A 10,989-nucleotide genomic window follows, 5' to 3' on the forward strand; every position below is an offset into this window, starting at 1 on the left:
TTTATTAACTAAATAGCAAGTTATCTCATGCTCCAACACAGTCGTTGCTACAGGACGTCAACTCCATAACCCTCTCCTCCTCTACCCTTTGTTAACAGCTCCCACCCCTTCAATTCTCTTGCCTTTGTCTCCCAAACTTATTCAACCCCCACCCCATATCAAATCCTAACCAAGTACAGGAACCCCAGCTTAAAAATGAGCACAGCTAATTGGTAATTTTTCTGCAGAAGGCCACCTGTTTAACAGTCATGCCACTTCTTTAACATAAAGCTGTGTTTGCTTTATTCCGTTATATTTATGCTTTCTGTTACTAGTGTCACCCCCTCTAGGTTCTATCAGTCTGTACTCCTTGTACAACCTTCTTTTACGATAAACCCTTCAAACATATTACCATCTGCTAGAGTTCATTTCCCATTCATCTAGAAGACATTTCTAAAAGTGTCCAGTTGGTTGCACTACCAACCTAAGTCTTCCTTTGCCCTTGGAGAAACAGGTGGCATCTCTCTCTTCCTGAACATCTGGAAGTACCTAGCTCTGCATGAGCATGCCATAAACAGGTAAGTGAATCATCACAATTGCCACCTTGAAGTCTAGGTGCTCTTCTTCCATTGCCACCCTCCTGTGACCTGTTTGGCACAACAGTATAACAAAGTGGATGTAGGTTATTGTCTGACTACTTGTCTATGTTTGTTTTCAGCTTCTCCCCTGCTCACCGTCCCTGTAGGCTGTGGGCTTCTATCTAGCTACACACTAATAGGTATGCCCTGTTTTGACACATTTGATCCCAGCTATGAAAAAAATGAGTTAATTCTTCTTGCTTAACTGTTTGGAAATAAAGGCACTGACTGCGGTGGAAGGAGAAGGTTAAACAGGCCTGGAACCCTACTGGTACATGAAAAGACAAAAGCTCCCTAACAACAAGCCAAAACCAGCTTTTATGTTCAATTACCTCATGGAATAAAACCTGACCCACAGGTCCAAACCTCTCCCTTCAGCACCACATACTGGACCTGAACTGAGCAGCTCTGAAGGATGCTGACATGGCTCTTGCTTCACACACTAAGGAAAGAGTGCTAGTGAGAAAAATAAGAAGCCAGTTCAATAGCCTAGACAAGCGGATGAGCCCTGTACAGCAGCAGGTAAGCCAGAGGTTAAAGCTGTCTCGGATAGCCAGGGGCTCCACAGCTGCTGACAGCATCGAACAGGAACTTCTTGCATACCCAGGAAACTGTGCTGATTTATCAAGAATAGACAGACTGCACCTTATTTCTCTAAGAAAAAGAATACACATCTTTCGTATGCTCACTCACACACACACACATACACACACACACAACTGGCCTCGAGTGCAAGGCAGCAAGACAATTTTACCCTATTACTGGTCTGTGTTTGACTTGCATTTCTGCATTGCTTTCTTTCATTTTTACAACTGGCATAATATTTGCCAGCCAGCATACCTCAACAGACTGCCATGTTGACAGTTACTTACTCTCTGCATGGAAATGTGAAAGACTAACTACGCTTGTCAATAAATGGACTGCACTAGATTTACCATTTTTTTGTTTCTTTATTTTATTGAATATTATTCCTAAAAGCATTTTTGAACACCTCTGACTGGGATATTTGCATACTCTATTTACTTTACCCTCGTGTAATATGTTTTCTGGTGCACATTTATACAAAACCAGCTAAATAAAATACAGAATAGAAGCAATATAATAGCACCAGTGACCCCAACTCCCTTCCAGCCTTGAGAAGAACAATAAAAGAAACTCCATTTGCAGCTCCAAAGTATATTTAAGAAAAGAGTAGGGCCATGGAAAGGTCCTACTGCAGATTCCTCAGATGGCCTTTTGCAGACTTATACCTCAGAGCTATTTTTTACTGGGTCTTCCATAATCCCTCTCGTGGCACTTGTGAAAGGGAGGTAACATAACTTACCCTTTTTTTACTGATTTCTAAGTAGTTTGATTTTTCCTCTATGATTTTAGCTCTAAGTCACTACTCAAACAGTATTTGAACTTCAAGACCAAAAGAGGAGAAAAAGAAAAAAAACTGCAAAAGGATAAACTGAGATGAAAAAATATCCTCAGAAACAGGGAAGACTAATAGAAGCACTTGTTAGAATTCTGCAGTAGGCACCAAAATTGACCTGAGAGAATACTTGTAACTGACCCTGAACTGCTGTGGAACAGTTTACTTGATTTAGAAAGCAAATTGAATCCCAGGTAAAATAAAGTCTGCTATATATGTTTATAACCTAGAAAAGGGAAACCTTTTTCAAATGGGGCTAGAATCAGAGTTGCATATTCTACCCATACATGCAGCTGCTACACCAAGCAGCAGGCAGCAGCTTTCTCCCCTACATCCCCTCTCCCAAGAAAAACTATAGCTGTGATTCACTCTACGCAAGAACCTTTCACCTTCAAAAAAATAAAGTTTACTGCCGATTTCTTTTACGAGCACAATGCTTTCAAGTTGTCTAGAAAAAGGAAGGAAAATCTTGGAGAGAGAGCACTTAATATAACCTGCAAGAAATTACAGATGAAAAATACTTATTAGATCATTTAGCTCATTCATTTGCCAGCGTAGGATTGTTCTCTATGGTGATTTAACAGAGATTCCATTAAATTTACCCGCTGAGTCCCACTAGCCAGAGCTGATGATTCCCAAGAGCATTAATATAGAGGGGGAAAATTATTCCCCCAGTCATCTTTGTCAACGGCTTTCCAAAGCAGACACAGATAAGAGTTGAACCTTTACGATATTATTTAATGGTGCTAGAAAAAATAAGGAAGATGTTTTTTGTTTTTTAAATTGTAATTTTCACATGATGCATAAAGCTCCACCAGACCATGCCAAATTCAGGCATAGAATATCTGGGTTAATGCATGGCGTACTCCACCTGGCGAGTCAAGCTGCATATGTTGCAGACGAATTGAAACTGTTAAATGAGAAGGAAAAAAAAACTTAAAAAATGATTAAGGAAATCATTTTTGCTGCTCGCTTTCAGAAGGCTTCTTCATTGTGCTTGGGAGGAACTTCCCTTAAACATCTGTAAAACCTCTTGATTGCGTCATTAAAATTCTCCCTTATAACTCTCTCTTGCCACAAAAACAGCATGGTCACAGATGCAACTGCCTGCCATTTTGACTAATATTATTTCACTGTTTCCCTTGGTTCCCTTGTTGATTACCTCCTTCTTTTATTGATTGTCTGATCTTTTATTTCAACCCTGCTAATGGTACAGTTTGATGGTACCTTTTGATTTTGTGTTTGTTCAGACCCTGGCAAAATCATGCTCTGGGTCTTGGCTACAGCGACTAAAAAATTACAATACCACATTATTACCCTCCAATAATGTAACGCTCACCCCAAAGTGCTACTAGTTTTCTAAATCTTCCCAACATGATAAACAAGCTCAGACGTATTACAAAATTATCAACATTGTGTATTTTGATTGTTCTAAAAATATTTTCATCGGAAGATAAGACTTCTGGTTCTATGCATCAAATAAAGAGCTTTTCTCAGATTAGCTCTCCATACTCATGGAGAACAAATTTCATATTTCCAGCAAGTTTCAGCAGGATTCTATCTAGCCTCCCCCTTGAGATTTGGCTGTGCAAGCCTACACCACTTAAAGCAGTTTGCTCAGGGGATTCATTTTTCATTACACTTGTCAGCTAACTTTTAACCAAATTTAGCCCATTGCATAGTTATGCAGTTACACAGAAATAAACAAAACAAATTGGATTTGGGAAACTCGGTAATTCTAGTAACAGCGCACACAAGAACTGGCTCTGAATACGCTTGGAGTGACCCTGCTTTTACTTAGAACTCAGTCTTCAAGTATTTTCAGAGATTACTGTAGAACTTCCAGTCAGTGAAGTAATCATGTCTCCAGTCCCTAGAACATACCCTTTGCTTTGCAGTCAAGACCTTCAGGAGTAGACACTCACTATCTGGCCTCCACAGGTCTTCCCATCCACCGAGTCGGCAGAGGTTGCTGCCTGATCAGCTGCGCTCTCCTGGAGGAGCATCTAGTGCAGCTCCACTTGATTCACTTGGAGATGATACGTCTGGAGAAGACTCTTTGCCCTCAGTGCAGGATTTTACAACACAAACTAGACAAAGAGAACTTTCCTTCCAAAGGCATGGAAGGCATTTCTCCGGCAAGGCAAGGCTCGTAACACTACTTTTCATACTGAGCACAGACGTAATCTCACAGTAAATTTGCAATAGATTAGGGGACATTGTTATGAATCTTGTGCCTTACCTCACATGTAAAGAAATTATTAATTGGTTTTCTTGCTTCTGGTTATTTCTAAAGCATATCATTGTCAAATACGAATTAATCCACGTAATGTTTCCACTTAGATGGAATGGATCTAATCCATTTCATAGGTCAAATACATCAATGGAGTTACATAAGAAGAGAAGCCTGTACAACATCCACTTCTACAAGCTGAAAAACAAACACAAATGAGAAACATCTCATTGCTATCTGTTAACGATAAATCCCTCTCTCTCCTTCTAATCTGCAGTAAAAACTTGAACAACATAAAGTCTGCTTCAGGGTTTTACGAGATTTGTGGCAGAGCAGCACATGGCACTGTAGTAAAATTGATTCATCTTGACCTCTCCTTTCATGACTAGATATGAAAATATATTCTAATAAAACTCTAGCACATACCCATATTTATACCGCACGCTTTCTGAAGCAATACAGAGATACTTTAGATAGCTGCTAAAATGAGATTAAAACTGATATTTCAATTAGATTTCAAGAGTATATGTGATCACATTCTTGAATCTTTTGGCTCTTCACATGTCTTGCATTAACAAAATTAATATTACTGAGAAATTAATCTTCACCGAAATACTATTATGTGTACATTAAATGTGAAACAAGACCACTATACTTGTATACCCTTAGAGTTCGGTGCCATGTTGACACCAGCGCAAAGTAGCTAATATGTCATGTATCTCCCTAACCTTCACATACACCTCTGATACATCTGTATTCCCTACTGATATTAGACTCTTCATTTGATTCTCGTTTTGGGTTCATTCTCAAGGGGCAATGACAGCCAGCAATGCCAGTGCCTGGCATAGCCAAGGTCCTTATCTTACCCTCGGGGTCCACCCCCTTCACATACAACATGCTCAGTTTCTCTGCTCCAGTTAAAAATGAAAACTAGAAACAGTGATTCCTTCATACGCAACTAAATGACCCATGTGTACAGATATTTACCATCGCCATCAGTGAAAGCCTAAAACACCGAGCTCATTCCCATGCCTCTTTCACCTCACCTCGGAGCTGTTGAGCTATTCAGCTGTCCCATGTGCAACCTATGAAACAGCCTCAGCAGAGCTTGAGGCTTTCATCCTCCTCCTGGAGCAGCTTGAAGAGCGTACCTTGCTCAAGGAAGGCTAACATGAAGAGTTTCAGTGGAGAAGTGCTGAGAGGAGGGGCTCTAAGCATCAAATACCCATTCTCCCATCTGCAGAATAGAAACTGCACAAATAGCAATGAAACGCAAGCGGAATATAAAAATCCACTATCAAAATGTCAAAGGAGTAGGCAGGGCTCAGGTGGCTTTATATCAGATCATGCAGGCAACTTGGCAACCTAGAAATACCCCGGAAGCACAAAGGAAAAGGGAGTGCTACAAATTGTCACGTAGTCTCAAAATATACTCACAGGTCCTTTTATATAGAGAGAAGCTTTCTAATATAATTGCAAACACTGCATGCCTACTTGCTTCTTGGACTGCATTAGACAGAAAGTCAAGATTCGGTGGATTGAGAACTGGCTAGATGGCCGAGCTCAGAGGGTTGCGGTCAGTGGCACAGAGTCTAGTTGAAGGCCTGTAGCTAGTGGTGCCCCCCAGGGGTCAGTCCTGGGTCCAGTCTTGTTCAACGTATTCCTCAATGACCTGGAGGAAGGCACAAAGTGCACCCTCAGCAAGTGTGCTGACGATCCTAAACTGGGGGGAGTGGCTGACACACCAGAAGGCTGTGCTGCCATTCAGAGGGCCCTGGACAGGCTGGAGAGCTGGACGGAGAGGAACCTCCTGAAGTTCAACAAAGGCAAGGGCAGGGTCCTGCACCTGGGGAGGAATAACCCAGTGCACCAGGACAGGCTGGGGGTTGACCTGCTGGAAAGCAGCTCTGCAGAGAAGGACCTGGGAGTCCTGGGGGACAACAAGTTAAACATGAGCCAGCAGTGTGGCCTTGTGGCCAAGAAGGCCAATGGTCTCCTGGGCTGCATGAGGCAGAGTGTTGCCAGCAGGTCGAGGGAGGGGATCCTGCCCCTCTACTCAGCCCTGGGGAGGCCTCACCTGGAGTACTGTCTCCAGTTCTGGGCTCCCCACTACAAGAGAGACATGGCCCTACTGGAGAGAGTCCAGCAGAGGGCTACCAAGATGATGAGGGCACTGGAGCATCTCTCCTAGGAAGAAAGACTGCGAGAGCTGGGCCTGTTCAGCCTGGAGAAGAGAAGACTTGAGAGGCGATCTCATCAATGTCTACGAGTATCTGAAGGGGGGGTGTCGAGAGGATGGGGTCAGACTCTTCTCCGTGGTGCCCAGCAACAGGACAAGAGGCAACGGGCAGAAACCGAACCACAGGAAGTTCCACCTAAACCTGAGAAAAAACTTCTTCACTGTGAGGGTGACAGAGCACTGGCACAGGTTGCCCAGAGAGGTGGTGGAGTCTCCTTCGCTGGAGATCTTCAAAACCCGTCTGGATGTGACCCTGGGAAATATGCTCTAGAGGACCCTGCTTGAGCAGGGAGGTTGGACTAGATGATCTTCAGAAGTCCCTTCCAACCTAAACCATTCTGTGATTCTGTGATTTCGGAACAGTCTAAGTGTTCATGCCAAATACCTCACTTAACTCCTTTCTGTTCTCCTCATGCTATTCCTGCACTTAGAGCTAAAGAGAGAGGAGCTTTTATCCACTGAAACATATTTTCCACAGTGACTGTTTCAGAGTTAATCCATCTTTTCAACATATATCTACATATATTAGAAAAATAGTACACACCACTATAATTCCCTATCATCAGGACCCTAGCTAGGTTGCTATCATCCAATAATCCTCATTTATAGGCTTTGCATGGCTTCAGAAAGCCTCAAAATTAAACATTTTAAACATACAATGGACTGCTCATTAGTTTTGCCTATGCATCATTAGCTCTTCCACCTTTCTGACCACACCAGTGACATAGGAAAGACCATGCGAGAATATCACTGGAGAAACAGATGAGGGTGGACTAGGAGAAAGAAAAATAGTTTATGATCTTTGGTGAACAGAAGGTCCTAAAAGTATGTGTGTCCTCTTGCCGTTGGAAGTTCAAGAAAGACGAAAGACCAACATGCAAAAAAAAAAAAAATAGTCATGCAATAGCAAGAAGAGAAAAGATTTATGTTTCTAAGTTTGATTGGCTTTTCCTCTTCTGTGTTTTTATCCTGGTAAAATACATGCATGCGTTTAATTTTAAACAATGAACACTACTTTTGGAAGTATTTGTAGGATCAGGTCCATATTGTTTCCTGCTTTTAAATGACTTCCAAGCATTTTATAACATGCAACATGCAATTATTACAATCTAGAACTGCTCTGGTTTGGAAAATGCAAGAAGATAAAGATCACACAGTTGTAAGTGTTCTGTGCAACAGCATAAGCAGTTTTTACCCTGTGAATGTGGAGTGTTGTGCCACGAAAACCGAGTCAGGGGAATAAACAAGTCCTTCTGCCGAGCTCACGCCTAGCACAGAAAGTTACGCTGCAAAAGGAGACAAGAAGGATTTTCATATTTTCAGGGAAGTAGGATCCTCCTCACCTCCTGCAGATACTTTCTGAAGGCTTTAGTAACATCTGCAAAAGATACTTTCCACTATATGAAGGGAAGGTAAGAATAGGCTTACCTTTCAGCTCCTTAAAACGACAAATCACTGGTCCTCCCAAACATTGCTTCCATGTTCCTCACCAGAAGTGACTGGGCCCATATCAAGCTGGACCTGCAGGACCTGTTTAAATTTTTATCGCTTGCTGCAGCAGACTATTAATGGGTGACAGATTTTGGGGAGCAGATGCCTGTTTGCACACATTAAGAATGACATGGGGTGGGAAGCGGGAATGCTCACAGCACAACACATTTCATAAATTCCACACTTTAATTACCTAAAACCGTTGAATTAGGTAGCTACTACATTAGAGACACAAACTGTTTGTTATGCAGTCAAGCTGTGTGAGCTTAAGGGGCTATGAAGACATATAAATTTTATTAGAAAAATTGATTTTATGTGGGACTATGACACCACTTTACAAGCTATGCTATTTGGACCTGAAGTGATAAAATACATCAATGCCATGTATTGCAATTCCATTGTGTAGCAAATTTTTTTGTCTCTCTCCCCCTTATATCCTTACTCCCTAATCTGTACAAATCCTATTGAATTCTATCAATGCCGTTTGGATTGTTTGATCTTAAACTCATTTTCTCAGGAACATATTTAAATTCTGCTCTTGATCCCATCTTATAAGTCATTTATAAGAAATGATAGTGGCCCTAAAACTAATCTTTAATAAGACTGTTTTATTTAAGAATGTCTCATTAATCGTAACACTGTCTCCTTTTTGCCAAAGACCTTCTTAGGTTTCCTTTGTTATTTTTCCCTTTAATACTAAAATAGATCCCCTATATACCTACTTCTCTAGGTACCATTGAGGATTTCTTTGGGAAGATATAAATATTGTCATCTGTATACTTTCAGATTCAATGCGAATTAAAATTAGCTTTTTTGGGTGGGGAGGTTCCCTTTATATCTTTTCCATTGCAAATAATTTTAATGTCTTTTTTCAACACCGAAGTCAAGTTAATCAGCCAACAGATCCCTTTTTAGTCACAGCTCTTCTCAAAAAGATCAGAAATCATTCTTAGTGCATCAATCATTACCTGCTTAGCAGGGGATTCCTTTCTTGAAAATGTTAGAGAGTATTTGTAGCAAAATGAAAAAAGAGACTTTTTAATTGTTGTTTTTTTCCTGGCAGGATTTAACTCTAATTCCAAAATCTTTAAAGTTGCACAGAAATCTTCTGAAGTCAGGAGGACTGCATGTGGTTAAAAGTATTCCTCATACGGAGCCAATTTACACTGGCTTCTTTTAGACGAGTAATAGCTGTCTGCTGGAAGAATTTTTAGAAGTGAATTAATAATGATTTGCAAGTTTTACTGTTCTCCATGAGCCCCAACCACTCAATGGGATAGTTTAATGTCACTTTTACACCATTTTGCCATGAGATAGCTCCAAGGAGTATGTTAAAAATACTATGGCCACATAATGCAAAACTTACATTCAGTACATAAATACTTGTCTGGTAAAAATATTTTCAAGCCATCTTTAAGAAATATCTATATTTTGGAAGAATTTACTCAGGAACAGTACTGTGATTTCATACACTGTTATCATTAGGCCTTGCTTAGCTAGTCTAGAGGCTTTATCATCAGCTCTGTCTTTCTGCATTTAGGGCCACTGGACATTTCCAAGGTTGATATTTTAGGAGTAAGATGACATAGACCCCCTTCCATCTAAAATTATCCCAACACTTGGTGAACCTTTCTTTGCTGGCCACAAAATTGCCTCAACTTTAGCCTTTTCAGTGTAACCTAGTCCTGTATACACATGCAGGCTGACAAGATGGAGTCAGGCCACAAGAGCAAGGTGTATTTGGGGGAGCAGCATTTGGTGTCCAGGAAAGAGAGGTGGAGGCCTTTTGCTGTCCTGGTTTTAAATGTGGAATGACCATTCAGTCTCATATCATGCAGTGTCAAGGCTGTTGGTGAATGCTCTACCTTTTACTTTTCTCATAATTTTCCTGCCCTCCCAGGACCTCCCAGGACCTGGTCCAGCCTGCCCAACCTCCTCTTTTCTTCAGGAGTGTTCAGGCACTGCTTTTTATTTCTATCAAGGAAATCATTCCCCTGATCCTCCATTTTTTCCCCTCTAAATAAAATAGTCTAGCACCTATTTTTCAGTATTCCAGTTAGCATTTCTAGGAGGCTAAAGACTGTTTTCAGCTGCTAGAGGAAAGAAACTTTTCTAACATTGTTGTGGGACAAAATGTTAATGTAAGTATGTGGGTCTGGTCTCCCAGACATTCAGGACAAGCTGCAGAAACTACAGCCTGAGATAAAGAGACACGAGCAGTGGTGGTTTATTACTTTCTAATTTGCAATTACAAGATCACAGCACAAAAAAGCTATATGGGATTGTGTGCAAAACAGTCCACCGCATGTCCTTATGTTTTCACCTTCTTAGTTCTGAAGGCGAATTACTAACCATGCCTGCTTCCCGGAGTCCTATCGTCTCCTTTCCCTTGTTCTTTAAAAATGTTGGGTATGCTACGGGAGGAAAAACAAGATCTAAGTATTAAGGAAGTGGTCAGCCTCAATCAGAGTAGGATTTCTGCCTTGCTCACAGGCAGCTGAGACATGTTCTAACGCGATTCAAGAGCTGCTCAGGCAGCAATTCTGTTAGCATGGGCAAGCACTGAATGATTTAATGGGTTTTGTTATCATGGCTAGGCAAGGCCACTGAGGAACAAGATGAGATCTCAATGATCCAGCACTAAGACCTGTTTTCATGATTCTGGCACAGCAAAAGTGTAGCAAATGGAGCTCAGCGGGCTGTGCTGAACACTAGGCAACAGTGGCTTTCAGCATCTTCTGGTTTGCAGCCTAACAGACTCCTCTTTGTCTTACACTGATGAAGAATTGGAAAAGATCAGAAAGGCAAAGGAAAAAATTAGATAGCTTATATGGCTCCAGTAATGGTAAAGTAAAGCTTGTGTTTTTTTGTTTTTTTTTTTTGTTTGTCAACCACATCTTGACAGCGCAAGGAATCACCTCTATAAACGATAACTTTTAGCCCCCTTTGCTGGCTATGAACTTTCTGATCCTGAACTGAATGGCAAAGAGGT

General features: G+C 41.2%; 1 protein-coding gene across 3 annotated transcripts in view; it reads right to left on the reverse strand.

Moving 5' to 3' along the window:
- Positions 1-10,989, reverse strand: part of ROBO2 (roundabout guidance receptor 2) — a 1,122,084-nt gene that overhangs the window by 777,336 nt on the left and 333,759 nt on the right. The window lies entirely within an intron of this gene.

Source organism: Struthio camelus, chromosome 1, assembly GCF_040807025.1.
Source record: "Struthio camelus isolate bStrCam1 chromosome 1, bStrCam1.hap1, whole genome shotgun sequence".
Classification (NCBI taxonomy): Eukaryota; Metazoa; Chordata; class Aves; order Struthioniformes; family Struthionidae; genus Struthio; species Struthio camelus.